General features: G+C 38.4%; 1 protein-coding gene and 1 long non-coding RNA gene across 7 annotated transcripts in view; one reads left to right on the forward strand and one right to left on the reverse strand.

Annotated features, from left to right (window-relative positions):
- SUPT3H (SPT3 homolog, SAGA and STAGA complex component) overlaps positions 1-27363 on the reverse strand; it is a 535933-nt gene that overhangs the window by 118228 nt on the left and 390342 nt on the right. The window lies entirely within an intron of this gene.
- On the forward strand, positions 1675-14064 carry LOC122238645. 3 transcript variants are annotated; one of them, XR_006217668.1, is made up of 4 exons: positions 1675-2152; positions 3721-3863; positions 13558-13660; positions 13833-14064. It is a non-coding gene; the product is annotated as an uncharacterized LOC122238645 (long non-coding RNA). The 3 variants fall into 3 exon arrangements; XR_006217667.1 differs by having other exon boundaries at positions 1677-2152; positions 13562-13660; XR_006217669.1 differs by lacking the exon at positions 13558-13660 and having other exon boundaries at positions 1688-2152.

The following is a 27363-nucleotide window of genomic DNA, read 5'->3' on the forward strand; positions in this document are numbered from 1 at the left end:
ACTAGAGGGAGGGACTTCTCTCCTAAAGCAGCCCTGTTTGTACTTGGATTCAGTATTTCAAGCAGCCTGAACACTATGACAGCCTCTTGGGCTTCAAAGAATGCAGAATAGCGAAATCCCTTGGAATCATAAATGTAAAACCTATAATTATGGTTATTTAACAAAATGGTTTCTGTTAAGATATTTGATGATGAAATTCCCATCCTCAGATGTCAGTGCCCAAATTTTAATCAGCCTTTACTCATAAGTAAATGTATTCTAACTGTTATTTGATTAAATGTCAGTGGCCATTAGGCCCAGCTCTGAAGTAAGAAGGCTTACAGAAGGCATGCCACAGAGGGTGTGGAATGGATTATGTAGAAAGACGCAGAAAGGAGAATTGCTTTTAGTAACTTCGTGATGTGAGGCAGTGTTTCACCTTAAAGTAACCACAAAAACTTTAAAGAGGCAAAGGACAACAGAAGGGAAGATCAGAGGTGGTAAAGTGGGTGGTCAAGGGAGGGAGAATCACAGCACAGACAGAACAGCAGCACTTTTGAGTCTTATGTACGTTGCCTTACTTGTTGGCCCTCTCTGCAACCCTAAGGGGTAGGAAGATCAGCTATTATCAACATCTTCCTTTTGTAGACAAAGAAGCTAAAGCTTGCCGACTCTGTGGCTTTTTAAGAAAGCTTATTTTGAAATCAGTTTAATTTACATAAAATTTGCAAAATTAGTGCAGAGAATTCTGTGCACTCTTCACCCAGCCTCACCACCCCCAACCTCTCCTGATCCTTTCTGATCTGAGAAGCCATGCAGGGCCGGTCATATGTTTAGCGCTTGGATGAGAGTTTTTGTGGCTTTTCATCAAGGCAGGACATATTGCTAGAACGATTTAAGATATCTCCTCCAGACCAGTGTTCTTTTCACTGTATCACTGACTCCTAAAACAAAACTCCTTACTTACCTATGACATTTTCTTTCTGACTGTAGACAGGATTACTCAAGTTTTACCCAAGTAGAATTACCCAAAGGGTACAACTGTACATTACTACTACATGTTACAATTCTAGATGCCTATAAAATGTGCAATAATCTAGAATATTCTACCTGAAATGTTCTTTAGTGGCTCTAGTAAGAAACGGGTTTCGTTTTTACAGAACTGAAAGCCCTAAAACTTGAACTATGTGCAGTTTTGACAAGATCTAGAAATGCACCCCAACATGAACAAATTAATAAGTGGACAAGTATTCCAGAATTACTTTGCACAGTGACTTCTTAGGAAACATGCTCCATTTTCAGAGTCATTTTCCTGGAGGAGAGCAGTTAGTGTTAGATAGATAGCCCGATAACTTGATCGTTCGTATATGCTGTAAATTCCTTCACTGGTTCTGACTGTAGTCATTATGAAAGTAAGGTTGTATCTAAACTCTATTCCATTTGTATGTCTATCTATATGAATTTAGCTGTATTGTACATTTTTATAGAGGAGATTTTGTTCAAGATAGCTACAACCCGTGAGTGCTGGGCACTGAGCGAGGTCCATTACATTTGCTACCACAAATCCTTTCCAACAGTTCTGTGATGCAGGTCCCGCTGAACAATCTGAGACTTGGAAACATTTAGTAATTTGTCCAGGGTAACAAGGATACCCTGCACAAGGTAAGGGATGGAACTGTAATTAGATCTGTCTGAGCCCAAAGCCAATGCTCTGTTTATAATACCACGCAGTCTAAAGAGAACATTGGAAAGAAGACAGGTATACCACAGTTTAGTAAAAGATAAAAAATACTTCTATCAGCCTATAATAAAGACTTTATTATCTTTTGTGATGACTGACACCCTTGATTAGGATAATGACGCCAGGGGAACAAACAGTTGGGCTTAACACTTGAGGATATGTATAATGTAGTGTGTGTGTGTGTATGTGTGTGTGTGCGCACACATGCACATCTGTTGCTAGGTTGTAGCTTTTAAGAGGGAGAACATTATTGTGACATAAGCATGATCTCATCTGTCTGGGAAGATCATCATCTTTCAAAGACTAAGAAAGAAGGAGGCTCCACGTGGGTGGAGCAGGGTGAGGGGAGAACAGAGTTTAATTAGCTGGTCAGAGCAGTCTAGTAGCCTGACGGTCATGGAAAAACAGGTTTCATAACCAGACTGCCCACAGGTAGGTGAATTAAAAAAACATCACATAGGCAACACTGAAATGAATGATGAAAATATGATCTTGTTAAAATAACAAATTAAAATTCTTCATAGCTCGAAATCCATCCTCTTAGAATTCTTTAATACTGGTGCTTTGCTGGTACATTTACGATATGATGAAATAAACTATAATTTGATTTATATACAACTTTTAAGTAATACTCCTACTGCACCACGTCAGGTATCCCATAAGTATAGTTAAATGAAGCACGCCTGGCTACTTTACATGCCCTCCTTTGCGTAGTATTCTTTAGAGGGCAGAAAAAAACACAGCCCAGATGGTAGTTATTTTCTATAGCACAGCATTTTAATTTCTTAAGTACCACGATGGATATTTTGATTAACAACAACAACAGCAAAAAGCTAAAATCAAACCTTTTTTCCTATTTTAAGAGACAGGAAATCTACTAATAAATGCTGAGTGATTTCTTCAATCTTTTGATGTTGGGAAGTTTAGATAAACGAAACTCTTTAAATAATAGGAGACTGAGACTGAAACACATTAAGACATTAACACTCATCCTGTAAATATCATAGTTCTTTGACAATCATAGCCACATGACACAGTATTTCTTCAATATAAAATAAGAGACTTATTTTGTCAATTGCCCGAGAAATAACTGACAAGAAGGAAAAAATTAACGTCCTATGTAAAAGGCCTTAGCTTTGTCCATAGTGGAGCTCTGGAACGGTCCGTGAGAGCCCAACCAGAGGGCCTGTGTTAGAGGGCTTAGACAAGCCACCTTTTTAACAGCTTCCTTGACAGAGCAAAAGTGATGAGTTTACATGACAGCTAAGAATTATCTGCTCTCATGATGAGGCACAAAGAAATTTTATGGGGCGCCTGGGTGGCTCAGTCGGTTAAACGTCCGACTTCGGCCCAGGTCATGATCTCGCAGCTCGTGAGTTCGAGCCCCGCGTCGGGCTCTGTGCTGACAGCTCAGAGCCTGGAGCCTGCTTTGGATTCTGTATCTCCCTCTTTCTCTGCCCCTCTCCCGCTCATGCTATCTCTCAAAAATAAATAAAAGTTAACGAAAATAAAAATACATTGAAAAAAAAGAAATTCTGCTTCACAACTTATGAGTTCACTTCACTGGCACAGCCCAGACACTATATGAGAGAACCTGAATTTCTACTAGCATCAGGCAAAACAGTGTCCAGTCACCGCCACATGGACTAGAACTGTCAAATGCTGTCCATTTCCAACTTCTAAGGAAAACAATTTTTATAGCAGACCAGGCCTATCCTAAGACACTAATCACTTTCTAGAAGTTTATTCTCAATTTTATCAACCTGGGGTCTCAGTCACAAGTTTTACTAGTTTAAATATTTTTAGCTGAATGCGATTTGACCCCAAATTATAGTTACTTTAAGCAAGATAAAAGTGTATTTTTCTTCACGTAAATGAATTCTGGAGAGGAGTAGTTCAGGCTTGATATAATTACTGGTTGAAGTCACCAGAGCCTCAGTCTCCTCCAGCTTCTGCTCAGACATTTTTCTAAGCTGTGTTTTTTTTTTTTTTCTTTCCAGTTTTAAAAGTTATCTATTCCTTTTATTGAGATATCGTTGACATCTAACAACGTTCAGACTGTGTGTGGCTTTGTCTTCATGAGTCAGAATGGCTTCTAAAGCTCCAGATATTACCTCTGCATAAAGTGGTCAAATGTAGGAAGGTAAGAAAAAAAGTGAATGCACTTCTGTTTTAAGAAAACTAACACGGTAATTACAATACTTCCGTTTACATTTTACTGGCCGTATCTCAGTCATACGATCAAATCCAGCTGCAAGTTAAGAAGAGGAACGTGCTATTGTGGCTGTGTGGCAATACAACCCGCTACAAATCAGTTTTATTACAAAGGAAGAAGAGAAAGGATATTGGGTGGTAAGGAGCTGTCTCTATCATGTTGGTATATGATATTACATTTATGTGATCCATCATATTGATTTCCAGACCTGATTTTTACTGCTCGTAAGAGCTGAGGCTTAAGAGTAAGGATTCTCTCCCATCACATCACTCGCCAACATTTTTTAAAAAATGCATTTTGCACATTTTTTAACTTCATGGAGTGCTTCCAGGAGGTAAGTCAAACCAATAGCCAAGACTATTAAGCCAACTCCAAAATGACGGAGGTGCTCTAGGAAGAAACTGGTTTAGTTGCATTTAATCCCTTCATATGTTAGGGTCAGCACAACCATCAGTGAAGGCGAGTGACATAAAGATTGACTTGGCCAATGACTCACTCCAGTGGGCGCTTAACTGCCTTGCCAATGTTAGTCTATGCACTTTGCATGAAAGCTGGCTGGCAGGCTGGGAACTACTTTTGATCTGTTGTCTACTAACCTTTTACTGGAATCCTAGATACAGCCAATGAAAAGCCACCAATCTCAAACTTCATCGAAGAAAGAAAAGATGATTAAAGTAGACTGGGGTGGGGAGGGCTGAAGTGATCCCAAGTACGATGAACTTGAAAGTAACAGAGGGTATCTTCAGCACTGGATATGAGTAAGGGCAGGGTGAATTTTCATGACGAGGCAGGCCGTCATATCTGAAAAACGCCTCTTCACTTTTTGATGAAAAACTTAAAATTGCAAAAAATGCAAATACCGCAAGCGAGTCAAGAGGTTCTACATTTATACACCATTTTATCTTGGTGACAAAGATACAAACAAAAAGCAAGTAAGATGGCATTCAAGATGTATCTGGCACACGGACAGGGTACGTTACAGGGCTAATACAATTTCAGCTCAATCTCTCTATATTCAAAATCAACAGTGCTGAACAGGAACAACTGAGTTTCCATCCTAATGTACAGCTCTGAAATGTTCTTACGTGATCGTGAGGGCCATTCTGTACCATCAGAGGAAGACTAGAGTGCCTTGTGAAGAGCATGCCGACCTGGACTCAGGAGACCTGCACTTTAGGTCTTGGTTTTGCCTCTAGCACAGGAAGGGAATCTCTAGGTTGGGTTGCTTCCTCTGACTGTGGCTGAGTTCTCCCTTCTTGAATATAGCGCTGGTGTTCTGAGGTTCTGTGTGTATCCTGTATCGTAGGGAGGGCTTGAAATGTGTAGAAATATGTCAGAGCCATGGGTCCTAATGATCGAGGAGACCGGACAACCTGTTCAAGTCCACGATGGAAATCAGTCTCCGTCTATTTGCAATGATTCTGATCTAGGAGAAATGCCATTGGGAGAAGCCAGTGGGTTCCTAACTTCTGGAAAACAGCCAGATATTTCAAAACCGTAAAAATGTGTGTGAACTATTTCACCCTCAGCAGTGATGCAGCCATTTAACCCGCTGCATCGACTTTACCCATGACTCCCATTTCTCACACAGAAGGGCACTGGATTTAGCAAATGAGGAGGCCATGTGAAACTGAACAGAAGAGGTAAGTAAGAATCTGCACTTTCATAATAGATGCAGAAAGAAAAAAGAATTCCAGGTACTTTTTTTTTTTCCTGGGAAGTTCAAGGGTAGGAAGATCACTATCACTAGGTCTTCAAACACCTCCCCCTCAACATGCTCCTTTCTGTAGTGAATTAGGTCTAATACAAGAAACCTAACAAGATATACGAATGAACTCTGCAAAAAGTACAAACAGCTGTGCAATTCATATGGAAGCTGAATATCTGTCTTTTAAAAATAAGTAAGAAATATGCTGAAAGCTATTAGCAAACAGGTTTTTTTTTCTACAAAGGAATATCTAAGAGACTGGAATATTCAAAGGCATGTAAATGTTCTTCAAAAATAAGAGCAAAATGTTCAAATGATTGTCTGGGTCAGATAAACATCGATGAGCAGAAGAAAGGGGAAATCTTATAATCAAATAATGTTAGTTACTTGTAAGTCACCATAGCCCAATACCTTTCCACTGTACTAGTCTACACAGAGTCACTAGTCAAACTAGACATTCTCCAGTACAAGAAAAGTCTTCGGTATTCTGATTATGAGGAAATAACAGTGAGGCTTCAAAAACGTAGGTAAATTTAGGAGACATATATATTTTTTTAACGTTTATTTATTTTTGAGACAGAGAGAGACAGAGCATGAATGGGGGAGGGTCAGAGAGAGGGAGACACAGAATCCGAAGTAGGCTCCAGGCTCTGAGCTATCAGCACAGAGCCCGACGCGGGGCTCGAACTCATGGACCGCGAGATCATGACCCGAGCTGAAGTCGGCCGCTTAACCGACTGAGCCACCCAGGCGCCCCAGAGACATATTTTTAACTTCCTTTAAGTGAGTTAATTTCTATTTTCCAACAACAAAGGCAGGGGTTACCTTCAGTAGGTAGGAAGGTAAGCATACCTTTGCATATTCCTTAAGAGAGGCATATCCTGTGCCATTAACTGAAAAGATTAAAAAAAAAACCTACTAAGTCCCTATTAAAAAGAAATCAGATTCGGTATGCTTGTGACACTTTAAAGAGCATATTATGTGGGAAAACAAAATAAACATTTAACCTGGCAAATGAAAATGGATTTGGAGTTTCAACATATTTGGCAGACTGGTAGAATTAAATTCAAGTCAAGTCTGCAGAGAAACTAATATAGTATTTAAATATTTGCTTAAGTAATGCAGTTTTTGAAATAACATATTTGAAGACATGTTTTTGTTGAAATGTTTTACAGTTTGAGCAAGGATATTTTTTGAGAGGAAAAGCTTGACTGAAGCACATTTTACTTTCTCCCTTTGTCATTCTGTGAACGTTAGTGGGATTTCTGGATTTACTCTCTCATGAGCCATTTTCCTTTAAGTCTCAGATAACTGTGTAACAGCCCCTGCAGCTTTTAAAAAGAAACTAGATTTAGATTATGAAAATAATTTTTGAAGGAAAATACCGATGGTCTCAAGATCAACTCCAGCATATTTGTGGGCATGCTAGGAACGATGAGTGAATGAATGGATGAATGGGCCGGGGCAGTAAGCGGTTCAGGCACTATCTACCTGCTCTCGCTGCCCCATCGCTGCCCCATCGCTGCAAGGCTACCCTGCCAGCCTCCTCTTTAGAGTGATGCAGCATGTTCCTGCCCTCCAGCCACACTGCCAGGTCTACGTCTGGACACCCAGCACAAGCTGGGTCGATCAGGGCCCACTTCCAGAGATTTGAAACTGGTAATCCAGAGAACTGGGTCTCTTTCTTTTTTTTTTTTTAAAGTTTTTTTTTTTTTTTTTTTTTTTAACGTTTATTTATTTTTGGGACAGAGAGAGACAGAGCATGGACAGGGGAGGGGCAGAGAGAGAGGGAGACACAGAATCTGAAACAGGCTCCAGGCTCTGAGCCATCAGCCCAGAGCCTGACGCGGGGCTCGAACTCACAGACTGTGAGATCGTGACCTGAGCTGAAGTCGGATGCCCAACCGACTGAGCCACCCAGGCGCCCCTAAGGGTCTCTTTCTTTTTAGGTGAAGAAACTCACTTGCTAGCACCTGCTCTGGCAGCATGTTAGCTACCAATAAAAAGACAGTTCAACAGGGAGAGAAAAATTAAGCCCACGTATTAAGGGAAGCAGAGATCAGAAAGAGAAAGAAAAAACTGATTTTATTGGTGTCTGAGCCGTAGTTCCTGAGGCCCAGCTGTATTTCTATCCTTAGGTTGCTTAGAAGATGCACATCCTTACAATATGAGAAATGTGTCTATTTGTAGGGTTAACTAGTTTTCTAAACAACATAGCAAACAAATTTGAATCAACGTTTTATAAATTTAGCTTATTTGTCATCCCTAGTCTTTATATGAATCCATCATCTTCATACAGAGTGTGTACAATCACAGAAAGAATAGTGGTGACTCCTGTGGAAGTGTAACTCCCATGACACCTTTGCTTCATTATCCTGAAAACAAAGACCTCTTTCCTACACGCAGCCAACACTTCTCTTATTCAAATAGATAATCTATATCATTAATTGACCATTAGGACATTGCTGGTAGTTTGCACATAAATTATACGAAGGCCTAAATACAATCATCAAGTCCTTTAATCAAGAGAAAATACCTTCCTAAATAACCTTATAAAAAAGCAGGCGGAGGTACCGAATTTTTACTCAGTCTTGGTTCCTAAAATCAGTAGTTTTCCATTTCCAGAGAAAATAAATTGATAAAAGAATTTCTACAGATGACAAGCAGTTCTGGGTCGTTGAAAATTTGTGAACATGTAGAGATTCACGTTTAAAACTAAATTATAGAAAACTCCCAACTCATAAATAGATCTTAAAAGTTTGTTTTAAATTAAAAATACATCTTCTCATAGAAATACTATCTTAAATGGTGGCTAATGTCTCATGTAATCTAAAAAAGCTCTTTAACCCATATGCATCTGGATTATACTCAGTTTATGGGAGGCTCCAAAGGGGCGAATTAAATAAAAGAATTTTGCCCCTTCCCATATGCACCAAAATTCTGAAAACCCAAAGTGGGTGTTTGATAGGTTCTCACATTATTTCTGAAATCTCAACTTCCTAGAATCTCTCTCTTGCATTTTCTTTCCCACAAGCATACAATAATAGAGCATATCACTTAATGTTCTCTACTCTTTAAATTTCTCTAAGGTTCAAAACTACTTTACTCCTTGGAAACCAAAACTGTTTACAGAAAGTCCCTTTCAGCTAATGATTAAGATGTAAGAAATATGATTCACATCAATATGTAATAACTGAGTGTCCTTGGCCCTTCATGTGTTTTTAAAAGTTCTGAAAGAAGACATAGTTTTATCGACTATGGTTTTGAAAATTGTGGATTCAAGATAAGAATGATTCACATTAGAGAAACAAGTATGAGAAATCCAGTATCTTTTCTGATGTGTGATTCTGCTCAGCAATTACCTGAGAAGCAAAAATAAAGCAAAGTGTCTTTATCAGCCTTGACATCAGGGAGGCTAGTAACTATATACAATCAAACTCAAGGTTTTTTGTTTTTTTTTTCCAGATAAACATCACTACTTCTCTCCTACTTTGCTTTTCCAGATAGTCCACACACCCATTTTCCTTCCTAGCACTTACATTTTTTAAACTGTGATCCTAGGCTAGGCATAATCTCCATGCTTCAAGGTCCTCTGTCTGCAAAGGCCGGGGGCGGGGGGTGGATAATAGAACCTACTCCATGGGTAGACTGTGACATGAGATAATAAATACATTAGGGTTTAGAACAGTGTCTGACATGTAGTAAGTCCTATACAGGACTCTGCTATCATTACTATTATGTCTATTTCTCTGGTGTATCAAACATTCTGTCAAGGAAATAACTATATTATGAATCTTATACCATACCCCCAGATAAAGTACAGTAGCAAGCACCTAGTGGGTAATCAAAGCGTATTTATCAAATGAAAAAATACTAATTTATTTGGAAGGTTGATAAATTGAGACATATAGGTTTTAATTTTTTTTTTTTTAACGTTTATTTATTTTTGAGACAGAGACAGAGCATGAACGGGGGAGGGTCAGAGAGAGGGAGACACAGAATCCGAAACAGGCTCCAGGCTCTGTCAGCACAGAGCCCGCCGCAGGGCTCGAACTCACGGACCGCGAGATCATGACCTGAGCCGAAGTCGGCCGCTTAACCAACTGAGCCACCCAGGCGCCCCGAGACATATAGGTTCAAGTTTCCTTAGAATTTAAAAATAGCCACTGAAGGCTTTAAATGATGGTAGGCTCTGAAATTACAAATTAAAGACAAAGAAAATGGGCAGGGAAGCATAAAAGACAGAATCATAAAATAAGATAAAATCATATGGGCTATGTCAATAAATGTAAATAGGGTCATCTCATTAATTGAAACAAATTAAAGAAAAAAATCTTAAGATTTGGGGCAAAACTCAAAATCCCATTATACATATACTGTTAATAACAGGTGCATCCAAACCAACTGGCTCAAGAAGACTGAAAGGAAAGATAAACAAAGTTAGAACAAGCATAGATATGAATCAAAACAGGAGAGCCAGTTTCTACTGATGAAGGGTCCAGCAACAATGAAGAAAAAGGCTTAAATTTCTGCCTCCTAATTTGGGAGAATTGGTTTACATACAGCAAAAATGGCTAGAAACTGAAGGAGGTATTTATAGAAACATCCCAGCAGTGAACAGCTTACTTTTAATATGCCTCTGGGTTTCTAATTGATGAAAGAGAGAAAAAAAACGGGGGGGGGGGGGTGGGTGGCCCAAATGACCATTTGGGATGTGAAAGAAATCCTGGAACACCTATTTAGACTTATTTTTAATTAAAGAAAACAGAACACGTTTTACATGGACTGACACTGCTACCCTAAATCGGCCCATATGCCCCAGAGTTACACGTGGTGAATAAAACATCCTGAAGGAGGGCAGTGCTCGCACAGGGACGGGCTGATTGCAGTGCAGTCGTGAGCAGGGTCTGTTCAGGGCAAGGACGGTGTGGTTGGTGTCACCTCACTTGGTACAGGAGGACATCTTCACTGTGCCAGTTAAAAAAAAAAAAAAAGACCACCGACAGCAGATTCTATGCAACATTTTGAATTGAGATGCAGAATGAACATAGAGATCTTCTGCATCACCCAAAGTCTCGCAGGCTACCTCTGAGCAGAGGAAGTTGAAAGTTATAGAACTTGAAGACAAATTAATGCTTTTTTCCCTTTAGAGTCTAAGAGTTATAAATCTGCTGAACTTTTCTCGTGGCCACTGGATGCTAGCAGGTATTTAAAGTGAAAAACCACAACTTATGTATCCCTCTAAAGGCAAAAGCAGTAAAAATAGAAAGGTTTTCCAAATGATGAAACATCTGTGATTTACAGAGGTTTGGAAATATTTTCATTATTATTAACTTTTTTGTTAATATCGCTATATTTATAGAGCACCTACTATGGCTCTACACTATTGTGGGCACTGCAGTGAAAAAAAAAAAAAGACAATGTTCTTGACCTCCTGGAGCTTACATTCTAGTGGGGGGGGGGGAGAGACAAATAATAAACATATAAAAGAGACTGATAACTGCTATGAACAAAATATAGTAGGGGAAGTGGACAGAGAAGGATGGGATAGGAGAGGGATTCTTCTTGTCTTCGTCTGCTCAGGCTGCCATAACAAAATGCCACACATTTGGTGGCTTAAACAACAGAAATTTACTTCTCATAGTTCTGGAGGCTGTAAGTCCTAGATCAAGATGTTAGCACGGTCAGGTTCTGGTGCGGACTCTCTTCCTGGCCTGCAGACAGCTGCCTTCTCACAGTGTCCTCACATGGCAGAGTTTTCTGGCATCTGTTCCTTTTCTTACAAGGGCACTAGTCCTATCACGAAGGCCTTGCCTATGACCTCATCACACCTGATTATCTCCCAAAGGCCCCATTTCCAAATACTGTCACATTAGAGGGCTTCCACATACGTTTTTATGAGGGGACACAATTCAGTCTGCAGCATCTCTCTGTTGCAAGGTTGGGGTGGGTCTCTGTGGTGACGTGAGATGTGAGCAGAGTTCTGAGGGAGACGAGAGGGCTAGGGAACAGTACGCGACAAAGTCTGCAAGAGGCAATGCGTTTGCCCGGTTGAGAGCCACTGACAGCGAACATCTGGAGAAAGATGGACGACTGATCAATGTATCTGGCAACAGTGGAGGCTACTGTGACCTTAACAAGAGCCATTTACATAGGATGATGGGGATGAAAATGTGATTCAAGTGGGTTCTAGAGAGAATGGGAGGAGAACAAATGCAATCTCTTTTGAGAAGTCCTACAGTAAAGGAGGACAAAAAAGTAGCTGGAAGGGTTTCTGTCTGTGTTGACGCAGGGAAAATCACAGCACTTTGCTGTTGGATAGAAATGAATGAAGCGTATCGGGTTATGGTAGGACTTTCGGAAGCACTCCTCTCACTGCTCCCCCCCCCCCTTTTTTTTTAAATTTTTTTAACATTTATTTATTTTTGAGACAGAGAGAGACAGAGCATGAACAGGGGAGGGTCAGAGAGAGGGAGACACAGAATCTGAAACAGGCTCCAGGCTCTGAGCTGTCAGCACAGAGCCCGACGCGGGGCTCGAACTCACGGACCGCGAGATCATGACCTGAGCCGAAGTCGGCCGCCCAACCGACTGAGCCACCCAGGCGCCCCTCACTGCTCCCCTTTTTGCAGGGAGACAGGAAGTGGGTTTACCAGCTGAGCAAGGACAAGAGGGGTGCTAGAGGTCTTCTGCAACAGCAGTTTAAACAGTTATTAAGGTCAGTGGCAGAATGGATGCACTATGGATTCTCTAAAATTGCCAGGCAGCACTAAGGCCAATTTGAGGTTCTTGGTTGGCAATGTGAAGCGATAATAGTTAGCTTGATTGTGTTTTCCTTCAGTCATGTTCTGCTGCTGGGGAACAGGCATAATGTGTAGCTATAAAATAAGCAAAGAATTGGATTTAACCAGGATTGGGCTTTTGCTAGGGCAGGTGTAAGTGCGAGCTCTAAGTGTGAATAAAATCCTAGTGTTAAAACAATCTACTAATATATCTAACCAAGTCTCAGATTTTTACTGATGAAGGTTCTGTGATCAAAAAGAGTTTGTAGACTAATGATAAAAAGGAAGTGAATACTATTCATAATGACGATGTAATAGACACATAAGTGTCTCCCTGTGCTGTCCATGGATCAGTTACAAAAGGTCACCACATATTAAAACACCAGGTAAATTCTAATAAATTCCCAAGGCTAAAATAATATCTCTAAATATATTTGACTGCTATGCAATAAAGTAACTAAAACACCTAATAGGGTCACAAACAAAATATTCAGCCACTTGGAACATATATCTATTTATTTTAAATATTCTCCTATATAAATTAGGCCAGGGGCGCCTGGGTGGCGCAGTCGGTTAAGCGTCCGACTTCAGCCAGGTCACGATCTCGCGGTCCGTGAGTTCGAGCCCCGCGTCAGGCTCTGGGCTGATGGCTCGGAGCCTGGAGCCTGTTTCCGATTCTGTGTCTGCCTCTCTCTCTGCCCCTCCCCCGTTCATGCTCTGTCTCTCTCTGTCCCAAAAATAAATAAAAAACGTTGAAAAAAAAAAAATTAAAAAAAAAAAAAATTAGGCCAAAAAGCAACTCAAAAGTATATTGAATATTAATAGTTACGTATCAATACATGATATAATGTATTAATTAATATTAATATTAATATATTTACAAAATAGTATTTAAATAATAGACGTAATAGACATTTTTTAAACCCTATGGAGTATATCAAAAGCTATGCTAAGAAACATTACAAATTTAATATTTCCATGGTCAAAATTTTTTCTGTTAAAAATAGCAACGAACACATTTGAGTTATAAATAAAGCTTTTGTTCAATTATTTCTTCAGCATTGTACCTAGAAATGCAATTTCTGGATCAAAGGACATACGGGTTTGTTTTTTCTTTTCATGTGTTTGACAGATAGAGTCGCACTTTTCTCCTGAAAGCTGTATCATCTTATGTTTCCGCTGATATACGAGATAGTGAACTTCTCCACAACCAAGTAAACACTGAAAAACTCTCGGTACAACTTAAACAAAATACATTTTTCTAGCTGAAATGAAATATGATTTTTCCCCCCTAGCTTTAGTTTGTTTTTTCCTTGGGCAGGGGGTGTGGGGGTGGAAGCAAGGGAAGGGTAGAGATGAGATTCAACATTAAAATGCATTACAAATGACTTATAAATTTTCTCACAGCTGTCTCTTGCCACAGAGGATCCATAGTTCTTTCAGTAACTCCCCAATATAATCAACTGGCCTACAGTCATTTGTAAGCACCCAAGTCCCACACAAGTAACTGGAATGATTTAAAAGAATACCACGAGAAGAATTTTTTAGAAGAATTTATGAGTTTGAGATGACTGATATCCCAAAGAAATAATCTCCAGGCAACCAAGATAACTCATCACTCCTTGGTTATAATATATTAAAAAACCTTCACCAAAAGATTGCATTTTTTTCTTCTTTTTTTCCCCTTTTCCTTCATCTATTTCCCTCTTCCTCCCTCCCCATCTTCCTCACCCCCTCCAGTCTCCCCCTCCCTCGGGTAACTTCCACAGATACAGCAAAGGAATACAGTAGTATTTTTTGGAGAGATTTGTGGACGTACCGAATTTTGGTAAAAAGAGTCTAATTTTGAATTATTTAAAAGCTCTTAAGTTATTTAAGAGCTTTTATATAATAAGGTATTTTTTTCAAAATAAAAACAATTACTCCAGTGATTTCAGATTTTTCTATAGTGTGTTTTCGCAAAAGTGTTCACTTTTGTACTTACAGCTTTTCCATACTTGAGAACAGGTCAAGAAACCCATTATCAATGACTGTCTTCTGTCTGAGGTGCCAAACAACTACAAAACCTCGATGCCCTTTCTTCAGGGACTTTTAAAAGCAACATTTAATAAACACTTTAAAATGCCCAAAATTGCTAATACTTATTACTTGGTTACTTTAAAAATCATGCTTAAAACAGCTTATTACATGGCCATATTAACTGTGGGTATATGGCTAAATATTACCCTTTGTAACTGAGTATAAGAGCCACAGTAGTGATGGTTATTATTAATAAATTATTAATTCAATAACCCCGTAGTTTATAAATGCCATACATGAGGCAGGTTAAACTCAAAAGTAATTTTTGTGGATATGGTGATTTATGGCTAACCTGTTCCTTAGTGTTAGAAGAACTAAGTGAAACAACACTTTCCGGTTGTGTAAAGTACGTACGAGTGGAGATGCAAAATTTTCATGCCACAAAAAATTCAACAGTAACTTAAGGCACCTGAAAATTCAAACTACCTTCTAAGTACAAATCAGCCAATAACTAAAAGAATTATCCAGAAGAGGTATTTCATGGATCAGAGAAGTAAGTATGTTATTATGTATAGATGCCAAATCACAAAATCTTACAACTGCAGCAAATACACGAGAAAAGGTATGGAACATTTATTGTCAAGTGTTCTGACTTGGCCACTAGGTGGAATGGACCAATAGTCACAGATGGTGTTGGTCCTTTTGAAACAAAATCAACTGACTGAACTGGAATTGATGCTCAGTGTCAGCTTGTAGACAAATCTGGGACACAGCAGAGATCAATGCCAAAGCAGTATGGTTAGAAGAACTTCTATAGCCAAACCTGGAAAAGCCACTATTATAATTTGAACAGAAAGTTATCTGACCAGTGAAATCCATTAATAACTGGAAAGCACCTGAAAGAGATTCGTTGGAGAACTCCTGATATGAAAAGTTCACAGAGGTACATAACTAATTATGATATCCTGTTTGAATCCTATGTGAGTCAAAAATGACTGGTTTTATATACCTGGAAACTACATTCTTTAAAATTTTTTAAGGTTTTATTTATTTTTGAGAGAGAGAGCGAGAGAAAGAGAGTGAGCAAGTGGGGGAGGAGGGGAGAGAGAGAGAGAGAGAGAGAGAGAGAGAGAGAGAGAGAGAGACAGAATCCGAAGCAGGCTCCAGCCTCTAAGCTGTCAGCACAAAGCCCGATGCGGGGCTTGAACCCACAAACTGCAAGATCATGACCGAGCTGAAGTCAGACATGTAACCAACTGAGCCACCCAGCCGCCCCAAAACTGCATGCTTTAAATAAAACAAAAAATATTCAAATCATCCAAAGGATATATTAATAATACATATGTTAGCTACAAAATTATGCCTATTTTTAGTTACCTTATTTGGAAAATATTTATTGGAAGTTTATAACGTTTAAAGTAAGTCCACGCTCTCAAGGACTTTATTTAGTAAGTTAAATTAAGTAAATACAATGAGTTACAATCTATCACCTACTGAAATATCTGAACATTGATGTTGCAGATCGAGAAGGCTCAGCAAAGGGAAGAAAAGTAAACACCCATTTAGAGCACTACAAATCCAAAGGGGTTCGTTAAGCAGTGTGTGTGTGTGTGTGTGTGTGTGTGTGTGTGTGTGTGTGTATGTTTTGTGTGTGCACATGCATGATTTGGGAAAGAATATTAAAAAAGAGGAGGATCAGGAATGGTGAGAGACGAACATGAAAAGGCTATCTGAGGCCAGATTATAAAACAATGTATTACTATCATGCTAAGAAGTTGAGACTCTTCTGCAGAAAATGGAGAGTCATGAAAAGGAGAAGGCTGGCAAGATGTGAATTGCCTTTTGGACCACTGCTTTATGGAAAGGATAGTTCTCGACAGACAGACAAATACAATGGATTGCACTGATCACTAAATATTTATAGCTTCATCTAGAATTCTTATTTCTCAATGAGGAATGCAATGATCTAGGAAAAAGTCTTGATTAAACAGCTTGATTGGCATGATGTCATAAAGTGGTGGCAACATTAAGAACCGAAGTAAAGGCAGCTCCCTAGCACGGATGCAACACAGGAATAGCGGGAAATTACCTATACCAAACAGGCAATGAGCTGTTAATTCCACTAAACAAACTACAGGATTAAAAAGACAAAAATCTTGCCACAGAGTACATTTATTTTCATATTTAGAATGACTAACTTGTAGAGATTAAACCAATACAGATAAATAAAAGCCAGACTATGTAACAACAATCTGCCCACCTACTGTGGGGAATGTGGGTGAAGGAGAAAGAATAGGGAAATATAATCCACCAAATATTCAGGGCAAAAATATTTTGGTTATTACAACAACCACAATTTGAGAACTATAAACATTAAATGTAAATTAGTGGTAAATCCTGTGGTGTTCTTAAATTCGGTGATATTTTAAAACTCTTCTCTGCCAAGGTGTTTTATAAACAAGTCGGTGGACTGATCTCTAAGAAAACCCTTGCGATGGATCTTTTGAAAGAGAAGGATATCATTTTAAAAAGAACAAACTGAAATTATTTGGGAAAGAAAATATTGATTGATTCCATGAAAACCTAATTGAACAGTATAATCAGATGTGTTAGTCAAATATCCATTTATGCGAGACTAAACACAGCAGCGAGCCCTACACACATGCATTACCACTGGTAGACACAAATGTTTAGTTTGCAGCACTGGTGTGTATCTTTATCCTCAAAAATGGTTCTCTGTTTTACTAAAATTGAAACTTGCTTGATGTGGGGAAGGTAGAAGTGAATGGTAATCATTGTTCTTATATTTTGCTACCAAGTTCTGATTTCAAATATTCTATAAGCATCAAAATCCTACAGGAGAAAACAGGCAGCACCCTCTTTGACCTTGGCCGCAGCAATTTCTTACCAGAAACGTCTCGGAGGCAAGGGAAACAAAAGCAAAAATGAACTATCGGGACTTCATCAAGATAAAAAGCTTCTGCACAGCAAGGGAAACAACCAACAAAACTAAAAGGCAGCTGACGGAATGGGAGAAAATATTTGCAAATGACATATTGGATAAAGGGTTAGCATCCAAAGTCTATGAAGAACTTACCAAACTCAATACCCAAAAAACAAGAGTCCAGTGAAGAAATGGCCAAAAGACATGAATAGATACTTTTCCAGAGAAGACATCCAGATGGCTAACAGACACATGAAAAGATGCTCAACATCATTTATCGTCAGGGAAATACAAATCCAAACCACAATGAGATACCACCTCACACCTGTCAGAATGGCTAAACTTAACAACTCAGGCAACAACAGATGTGGGTGAGGATGTGGAGGAAAGGGGAACCCTTTAGCACTGTTGGTGGGAATGCAAACTGATGCAGCCACTCTGGAGTCCAGTGGGTACGAAGGTTCCTCAAAAAATTAAAAACAAAACTACCCTATGACCCAGCAATTGCACTGCTAGTTATTCATCCTAAGGATTCAAAAATGCTGATTCAAAGGGGCACATGCACTCTAGTGTTTATAGCAGTGCTATCAATAATAGCCAAATTGTGGAAAGAACCCAAATGTCCACAGAACTGATGTGAAATATTTATATACAATAGAAAATTACTTGGTGATCAAAAACAATGAAATCTTGCTGTGTGCAACAACTTGGATGGAACTAGAGCGTATTATGCTAACAAAATAAGTTAGCGAAAAAAACAAATACAGATTTCCATTATATATGGAATTTAAGAAGCACAACAGATGAACACAGGGGAAGGGAAGGAAAAATAAGATAAAACCAGAGAGGGAGGCAAACCATAAGATACTCTTAAATACAGAGACAAACTGAGGGCTGCTGGAGGGGAGGTGAGTGGGGAGATGGGCTAAATGGGTGATGGGCACTAAGGAGGGCACTTGTTGGGATGAGCACTGGGTGTTGTATGTAAGTGATGAATTACTGGGTTCTACTCCTGAAACCAAGACTACACTATATGTTAACTAACTTGAATTTAAATAAATCTGAAAAATAAAGTTTATCCCCCCCCCCCAAAAAAAAATATTCTATCCACATAAGAAAAGATGCTTGGGGCGCCTGGGTGGCGCAGTCGGTTAAGCGTCCGACTTCAGCCAGGTCACGATCTCGCGGTCCGTGAGTTCGAGCCCCGCGTCAGGCTCTGGGCTGATGGCTCGGAGCCTGGAGCCTGTTTCCGATTCTGTGTCTCCCTCTCTCTCTGCCCCTCCCCTGTTCATGCTCTGTCTCTCTCTGTCCCCCCAAAAAAAAAAAAAAAAAAAAAAAGTTGAAAAAAAAATTAAAAAAAAAAAGAAAAGATACTTGTGGGCAACAAATGCTAAATCTTGATTTGGATTTGGAAAAGCATGGTTACTATGAGCACTGTTTCAATGCTGTCACCACGTATTTAGCTTCCCAATAGTCTAGGGAAAGGGTAACAAGAAGAAATCTTTTAAATTTCACCCAGAGAGGAATAGTAAAAAATAGGTCTGAGGGTGGAAGACAAAATGGGAGCGGTACTAAAATTTATATCATAGGGGCGCCTGGGTGGCTCAGTCAGTTAAGCAGCTGACTTCGGCTCAGGGCATGATCTCGCTGTCCGTGAGTTCGAGCCCCGCGTCGGGCTCTGTGCTGACAGCTCAGAGCCTGGAGCCTGTTTCAGATTCTGTGTCTCCCTCTCTCTCTGACCCTCCCCCGTTCATGCTCTGTCTCTGTCTGTCTCCAAAATAAATAAACGTTGAAAAAATAAATAAAATAAAATTTATATCATAAAGATGGTAGTCATTTGGCTAATCATGCTCTAAATTTTTTCTATAGTAAAGCATAACCCAAGCGATTAAACACCCTATAAAAATAGAGAGCAATTAAAAAAACCCAACAAAACCCACCCATTTCTAGTTTCGAAACTCAGTATATGGAGCACTCTAATCAAAGCAGAAGCCTGACTCTACCCTCAGTTAGAGCCCATAGTTCACAGATGGTTAAGAAAAACCTAAAAGAATCTCTTAAGAACAATCTGTCAAATGTGATGTATTAAGCCATAGAATGATAAACCTAGGTAAGCGAGGGAATGTTCTATTTTTATAAAATCTGTAACTTTTCATGTCATTAACTGAAAAATCTCTTCTCCGGAAGATTCCTTTCTGGAGTTCAGACAAGCTTTTATGGCAATGAATATACACATTATCTACCATTATGTAACTAGAAGATAGCTCTAGCTGTGGATACAAAATAATTTGATAGAGTCTATAAAGTCATGAATGGAAATAAATTTCAGAGCAACACATTATACCTACCTTTGGGTTCTCCTAAAGTCATGTAATATTCCCTGTTCTGTAGTTTCTAGGCCAGAAAAAAACATACACTAAATTACATTAATTATGCACCGTGTAGCTGGAATTACCAAAGGTTATTTTGGAGGAATTTCTATTAATATTCCCTGAAGAATGATTTTGTATTTTTCAATTACGTTATCCAAGATTCCCTTCAAAAGAATAAATGGGCATACTAATGTGTTCTCCTGATGAATCTCTGTCAGAGTCTCACCCTGACATACTATCTTTTCATGTTATAAAATGTACCCTAGTTCTATTATTTTGTGCCCTCTTCAGCAAATTCTGAAGCTAATTCTATGTCCCTGTCTGAGGCTAGTCATAAAGATTTCTTAAAGAAGTAATGTGCTTTACCTCAGAAAAAAACTAAATTTCAAATCAAATAGCAAGAGAAACAGAAAATACAGGGCTCCATCATACAACCAATGATCCACCAAGAAGGTTCAAGATTCAAGACCAAACAGAACTAAGAACCATTTATTGAGCCTGTATTCCCCTTAAGAGGGTACAAATCTTATTTGCCAGTTATTAACTACAGTACTGTGAATACAGAAACCATATTTTGTCTTTTGTGCAGTCACGACCTCAGAGGGTAGGATAGTGACTTACAAAAGAGCCTCAGTGAATAAATGCTGAATGAGTTAAAGAGTGGAAGGAAGGATGGATGAGATGCAAAGAAAATGACTTCTACTCATTCTCCATGCTATCTCTCAAGGAAAACTTCCTACAGATCCAGGCAGAGTCAAGGTTGTAATACATCAGTTGGTCAATTCTTACTGTAATAATGTACAGATCCTCTACCCTTATAGGCCTTTGAAGCTACCTTTCCAGCACTCATTCCCTCTTCCTATAGCTCCAGCAATCCATGCCTTTGTGAGGGGCTGGATGCACCTTCAGCTTTAGGGATGGAGCTTATGACTTAGGCTAAGCCAATCAGAGTAGGTCATCCTACTAGCTACTGTGGGTGGTAGGGATTTCAGAAGATCTTGTGACGTAAGCATTTTCAGGGTCAGTCTTGGACAGAGGCATCCTATCATGGCCTGGGGCCATGGAAAATGGAGCTACAAATCCAGTGACATATTGTGAACCTCGGTATCAAACCTTGCTTGAGGCCAAATCTACCTGTGGTTGTTTACCTGAACCACTTCCCTAATTGTTTAATAATTGTTTATTTCAATTTGAAATGGGCTTTTTGCTCTTTGCAATCATGAAAAACGTTAACTATTTTAAACTTCTTAGATCATTATTACAGCTCTGAATATAGTGTCACACTGTGTATGGTATACGTTCCTATTCCTCAATTATATAATACGAGGCTACTTCATTTGCTCACAAAGCCTATCCTGCAGCACCACGTATAAACTAAATTCTTCTGATGGGAAAAAAAAAATGAAAAGGTAAACTGTAGAGTAAAGGACATCAGTTGAGGATTAAGAGAAACACAAGTGATAAATATGTAAAATCAAAATGGCATAAACTTACATACTCAATTTACTTATAATCTCAATGCTTGATGATGACAGCCACTGTTAGCACGTTGGTATATATCCTTCCGGTCTTAATTTCTAGGTGTGAGGAAATATACACATTCACTGACCATTGGGTAAATAGGGTTCTTCTTCCCATTTCCATTACCACTATTATAAATGACATTGTGATGAACAGCCTTGTGCATAAGAATGTGCGTATGTTCAAAATGTCTGATTATATTTTAAACAGCAACTACCAAATATGTGTTTACTGGGCTGAAGTATATGAATTATTTCCAACTGGTATTTTTAAATAGTTTCTGGTTTCTATCAAACTTCACTTCCACCAACAGTTAATCTGTACCCAATGATACCTTAGTCTTCACCATTTTATAAGCAAAAATGGCGCTGGCTCATTACAAGTAAGCAGGTATTTTGCATGTTTGTTATTTGTATTCCTCTCTGTGATTTGTCTATTATTATCCTTTGCCAATTTTTCTACTGGAATGTTTTCTTATGGACTGAAAGATCTATATAAATAAATATTAATATTTTATTACATTATTACAGTAGTTTGCCTTTCAATTTTGTCTTTCTTTTTCTGACATAGACAAGTTATATGATTTTTATGTCATTAAATTTAAGTCATTTCCTTTGTGCTTTTTTTGTCTCCAAAGTGGGCTTTCCTTTCAGAAGACTTTAATAGATTCAATTTTCACTACTGAAAAACTCACAATACATGTTTGTATACAGAAGTCTCTTAAAGGTTTTAAAAGCAACCTCTTAAATTTCTTAATTTAGGATTTCACAAATTTATTTGAAAATGGACCACTTCTCCATCCTCACCTCCAACAGTGCACCTGTTAACATCTGGGGTAGTTCTTGAAAAGCTTGTTTAGAAAACAAAAGCCGGGGTGCCTGGGTGGCGCAGTCGGTTGAGCGTCCGACTTCAGCCAGGTCACGATCTCGCGGTCCGTGAGTTCGAGCCCCGCGTCAGGCTCTGGGCTGATGGCTCGGAGCCTGGAGCCTGTTTCCGATTCTGTGTCTCCCTCTCTCTCTGCCCCTCCCCCGTTCATGCTCTGTCTCTCTCTCTGTCCCAAAAATAAAAAAAAAAAAAAAAAAAAAAACGTTGAAAAAAAATTAAAAAAAAAAAAAGAAAACAAAAGCCTAGAGAGTCCTTCCACATTCCCAAATTGATATTTACCTATTTATTTGTTTTTTTTTTAATTTTTTTAATGTTTATTTATTTTTGAGAGAGACAGAGACAGAATGAGAGTGGGTTAAGGGCAGAGAGAGAGGGAAACAAAATCCGAAGCAGGCTTCAGGCTCCAAGCTGTCAGCACAGAGCCCGATGCAGGGCTCGAACTCACGAGCTGTGAGATCATGACCTGAGCTGAAGTCAGACACTCAACTGACTGAGCCACCCAGGAGCCCCTATTTCTGTTTTTTAAAAACAGCTTTACTTTTCATACCCAGTTCTTGAATCCACCTGAATTTATTCTGAGGCCAGTCTAAGGTTAGGAACTAGATGTGATTTTTCCTTTTCAAATATTATCCAACTGTTTGGCACCTTTCTCCCACTGATTTCTACAGCTACCTTTATCGTGACTAAAGTCTTCTCTACATTACTTATTTCATGGATAGAATTCTCTTCATTGGTATGCTTATTGGGTTTTACACCAGTACCACACTATTTTGATGACAACAGTTTTATGAAATGTATCTGGTAGGATAAATTGAACTCTGCTCTCTATTCTTCTTTAATGAAAATTTCTTTGCTATTCTCATCTGTCTTATCACTTAAAGTAACCTCTAATATCACTGGATAGTTTAAAAAAATTTGCTGCGATTTTTGTAAAAATTCATCAAGCTAATAAATTAATTTAGGAACAACTGATAGGTTTATAATATCCTGTCTTTGTATCCAGGTACATTGTATTTCTTGACTTACACTCTTCTTAGTACATTATTAAATATTACTTTCATATTTCTCTTACATTTCTTGTTAATATGAAGTTGCCTCCAAATAAACTTCTCCCTTGTATTATTTTAACTGAGATGGTCTTCTAATTTTTATTAACTATTATGAAATATGGGGGAAGCTACTGGTTTTTAAAGTATGTATATGATTTAGTGAGGACTTTAATTGGTTTCAATAGTTTTTTAGATTGATCCTCAAGGATTACCTAATAAAAATTATATTATCTGTACATAATGATAATTTTTGTCTCCTACCAATAGCTAGGTCTTTTATTGCACTGGCTAATGCTCCTGGAACTCTAGCAAATAAAACTGATAACATGGGCATTCTAGAATTTAGTGGAACTCTGTTAATATTTTTCAAACTATAATGATGGCTGTTCACTGGAGTGAGATATTCTTTATCATGATATGAAGGTAACTTTTCTATTTCCAGTTCATTGAGAATTTCTAAAAAGAATAGGAAGTGAATTTTGTTTTATCGTCTCCTAAAATAATCATATGGTTGTTCTCCTCTGACCTAGTTCTTGGGTATTTAACACTAATGTATTTTCTAATATTCAAGCTTGCTTGAACTCATGAAAAAAATCTTATTTGGTCATGGTACATTCCTTATTATGCTGCCAAATTAAAATTGCTAATATTTTAAGATTCCTGAATCCATATTCATAAATGAGATTATATTATGATACTCTGTAAAGTTTAATAAGGTTTCCTTACTTTCTTTACTCTGAGATAGTTTATATAGCATGACAATGAGTTATTTTATGAATGTTTAAAAGAGCTCTTCCATAAATCATTTTGGATTCAGAATCTGCTGAGGACATAATTCTTTCCCAAACATTTAGCATTTTTTCCAAGGTTACTGGTCTATCCAAGTTTTCTACTACCTGTTGAGAAAAACTAATCATTTACATTTTCTTAAGAAGATATTCATTCCAAATATTAGTACAGAATTATATGGGAATTGATTTCTCCAGTCTACGGCTAGATCCCTACTCCTTGCTGATTTTTGTTAGCTGTCTTTTCTTTCCATTTTTCTTAGACTTGCCATAGATTCATTCCACCATTTGTTATTATTTTTGCAAAGAGTTCCTTAAATTGGTATATTCAATTATATGTTTTCTTTTTTATTTAATTTTTTTAATGTTTATTTTTGAGAGAGAGAGAGAGGAGAGAAAGAAGAGAAAGAAGAGAGAGAGACAGAGAGAGAGAGAGAGAGAGAGAGAGAGAGAGAGAGAGAGAATGAGAATGAGCAGGGGAAGGGCAGAGAGGAGACAGAATCTGAAACAGGCTCCAGGCTCTTAGCTGTCAGCAGAGAGCCCGAGGTAGGTCGCAAACTCACAACCCATGAGATCATGACCTGAGCCGGAGTTGGACACTTAACTGACTGAGCCACCCAGACACCCCTTAATTACTGTTTCCTAACTTTATGCATTTTTTATTTTCATTTTTCCTGTTTTCTCTTTTTGACATAAAATTTCTAATTTTAGGTGAATCTTTAGTTTCTTTTACTTTTTTCCAATTTAATAAAGGCTTAAAATCTAAAAAGTTGCTTCTATTTTAAAGTGTTGTCCAAATTTTGTAAATTTTACAGGGACTATTCTCATTGCTGTTATTATCCAAACAGTTGATGGTAATACATTTTAATTTGTTGTGGGTCCATTAGTTGCTTCTATTAGCTTTTTTTCTTTTCAAATTTTTAGGGGCGCCTGGGTGGTGCAGTCGGTTAAGCGTCCGACTTCAGCCAGCTCACGATCTCGCGGTCCGTGAGTTCGAGCCCCGCGTCAGGCTCTGGGCTGATGGCTCGGAGCCTGGAGCCTGTTTCCGATTCTGTGTCTCCCTCTCTCTCTGCCCCTCCCCTGTTCATGCTCTGTCTCTCTCTGTCCCAAAAATAAATCAAATTTTTAATCAATTAGGGTTTTGTTTGTTTAACTTCTGTTATTACTTTCAGGTTTACGTTTTCTGCTCTGGTAAGGTAATATGCTCTATAAATTTGTATATTGTTGAAATCTGTTGACTGAGTGTATATCTATCTGTGTATGAGAGAAACACTCCTCATGAGAAGTTGAATAGTGATCTTTTGTATTGACTTGCAATTAAAAAATAACGAAGCCCCTTCTTTACCGGTGATATATAGGTCCATGATGTAACCTCAAAGTTCTCCTGATGGAGGAAAGTGTGTAGGGGGAGGTGGGAGGATAGAGCCCCACCAAACTTCTACCCACCTCCCCTAAAGAGCACCATGGAATCCTTGGGGTTACCTGGGCAAGATTTTAAAACTGCTGCTCATTTATAAAATGTTTTATATCCATCTATTAAACTTAAATGTTTATGATTAAAAAATTTCCCCCAAGTCAATCTGTTAAGTACTGAGAATAGTGTGTTCCACACTCAACAAATGCATTTTCTCTAACTTCTCCCCACATTACTGGAATCTTTTGCTTTGTAGATTTCAATTCTCTGGAATGTGATGATTAACATTTTGTATTTACTATCTTCACCACAGGCAGCATCATTTGGTAACATAAAATTACTGACATCGTTCCATTTGAAAACTTTTTCCCTTGAATCCTCTTTTCTCTGAACTAATATTGCTACCACTAGCATTTGCGTTTGTCTGATACAGCTCTGACTGTTCTTTTACTCTTACATTAAAAAAATCTACTAAAATTATATTTCTATTCTTACAGAATACACACAGGCATAATAGCATGTATGTAAATGTAGATGCGTATCTGTATATATCATGTATGTATGTGTATAAACTATCTTTCCAGCATATAAATTCTATATTTCTTAATCTCACATACATTTAAACTTTTTTTCTGGGTTTCATTTTTAAACTCAACTTAAAAACTTTTTTTCAGGGGCGCCTGGGTGGCTCAGTCAGTTGGGCGGCCGACTTCGGCTCGAGTCATGATCTCGCAGTCCGTGAGTTCGAGTCCCGCGTCGGGCTCTGTGCTGACAGCTCAGAGCACGGGGCATGCTTCAGATTCTGTGTCTCCCTCTCTCTGACCCTCCCCCGTTCATGCTCTGTCTCTCTCTGTCTCAAAAATAAATAAATGTTAAAAAAAAACTTTTTTTCATGTTTGTACACCATTATCTCACTAGAGTTATTAGCCTTTCTTCTTTTATGATAAATCTTAACTAAGATATTTTTGAACTGTCTTATCTTAAAGGCATTGTACTTTACTTTCCATTATAATTAAAAAATAATAATAGTAGAAAAATAGAAAAGGGAAATAGAAAGAACAGACTTCAAAACCAGAAGATGGAGAACATCTACAGCAATCCACCTCTCTGGCTTCTTCGGTGAATTTTCCAGTATACTCAGTTCGACAAATGGTAATTCTGGGACTCAACCTCCCCAGAGATCATAACTTCACATTACTTGGGGCATAACTGAATGGTGAACCTGACTTCTCTGATCACTCAGATTTTATGAGAAACTTTGTGTTTTACAATCTCTGGTCAGTCACTTTAGGTTAAATTCAGATGGCCACCTGGAATGTTATTCAATCTTAAGCCAATTAAAAACATTTTTAAGCACCTTAAATTTTATGTACCCCATGGTGCTTTCTTTCTGGGTTCCAGTATCAGGCCTCTGGGGCTTCGGGACCCTAATTTGTTTAAAGGTTGTTCTCTCTGATGGCCTAATCTTTACTTTCTTGTTTACTTTTACCAATTTAAGGATTAGTCAGAAGGCAGAGTTCACCAAATTCTTTAAGTACTCATTATTTACATCCCCTTCACAAACGCAGTCGTTTATTAGACCAGATATTTCACTCGATTGATGATAAACTTGAGCTTCTCAGGTTCCTTCACGGTAGAGTAGTTGGGTCTTAGGCAAGGCTCTTCTGTGAGTGACTACAGTCACTCTGTTAAGAAAACCCAAAGCTCTTTGCAGCGTTTTGTGATACCCTCCTGGCCTTTGGTTGACACAGCCATATTTAGTTGATCAGAATGTAAGAAACAGTAAAACACACCTCCTGTTATTCTGTGGTGGGGGTTAAGTGGAGGTGAGAGGAGGGTCAACATTTATATGCATTATTATGCTTACCAAGTCCCTGATTCTCTTTCCTAGTCTCTCAAAAGCAATTCTGAACATTACTTAATTTTTATTTGATAATTTGGAAGGA

The sequence above is a fragment of the Panthera tigris genome, chromosome B2, assembly GCF_018350195.1.
Source record: "Panthera tigris isolate Pti1 chromosome B2, P.tigris_Pti1_mat1.1, whole genome shotgun sequence".
Lineage (NCBI taxonomy): Eukaryota > Metazoa > Chordata > Mammalia > Carnivora > Felidae > Panthera > Panthera tigris.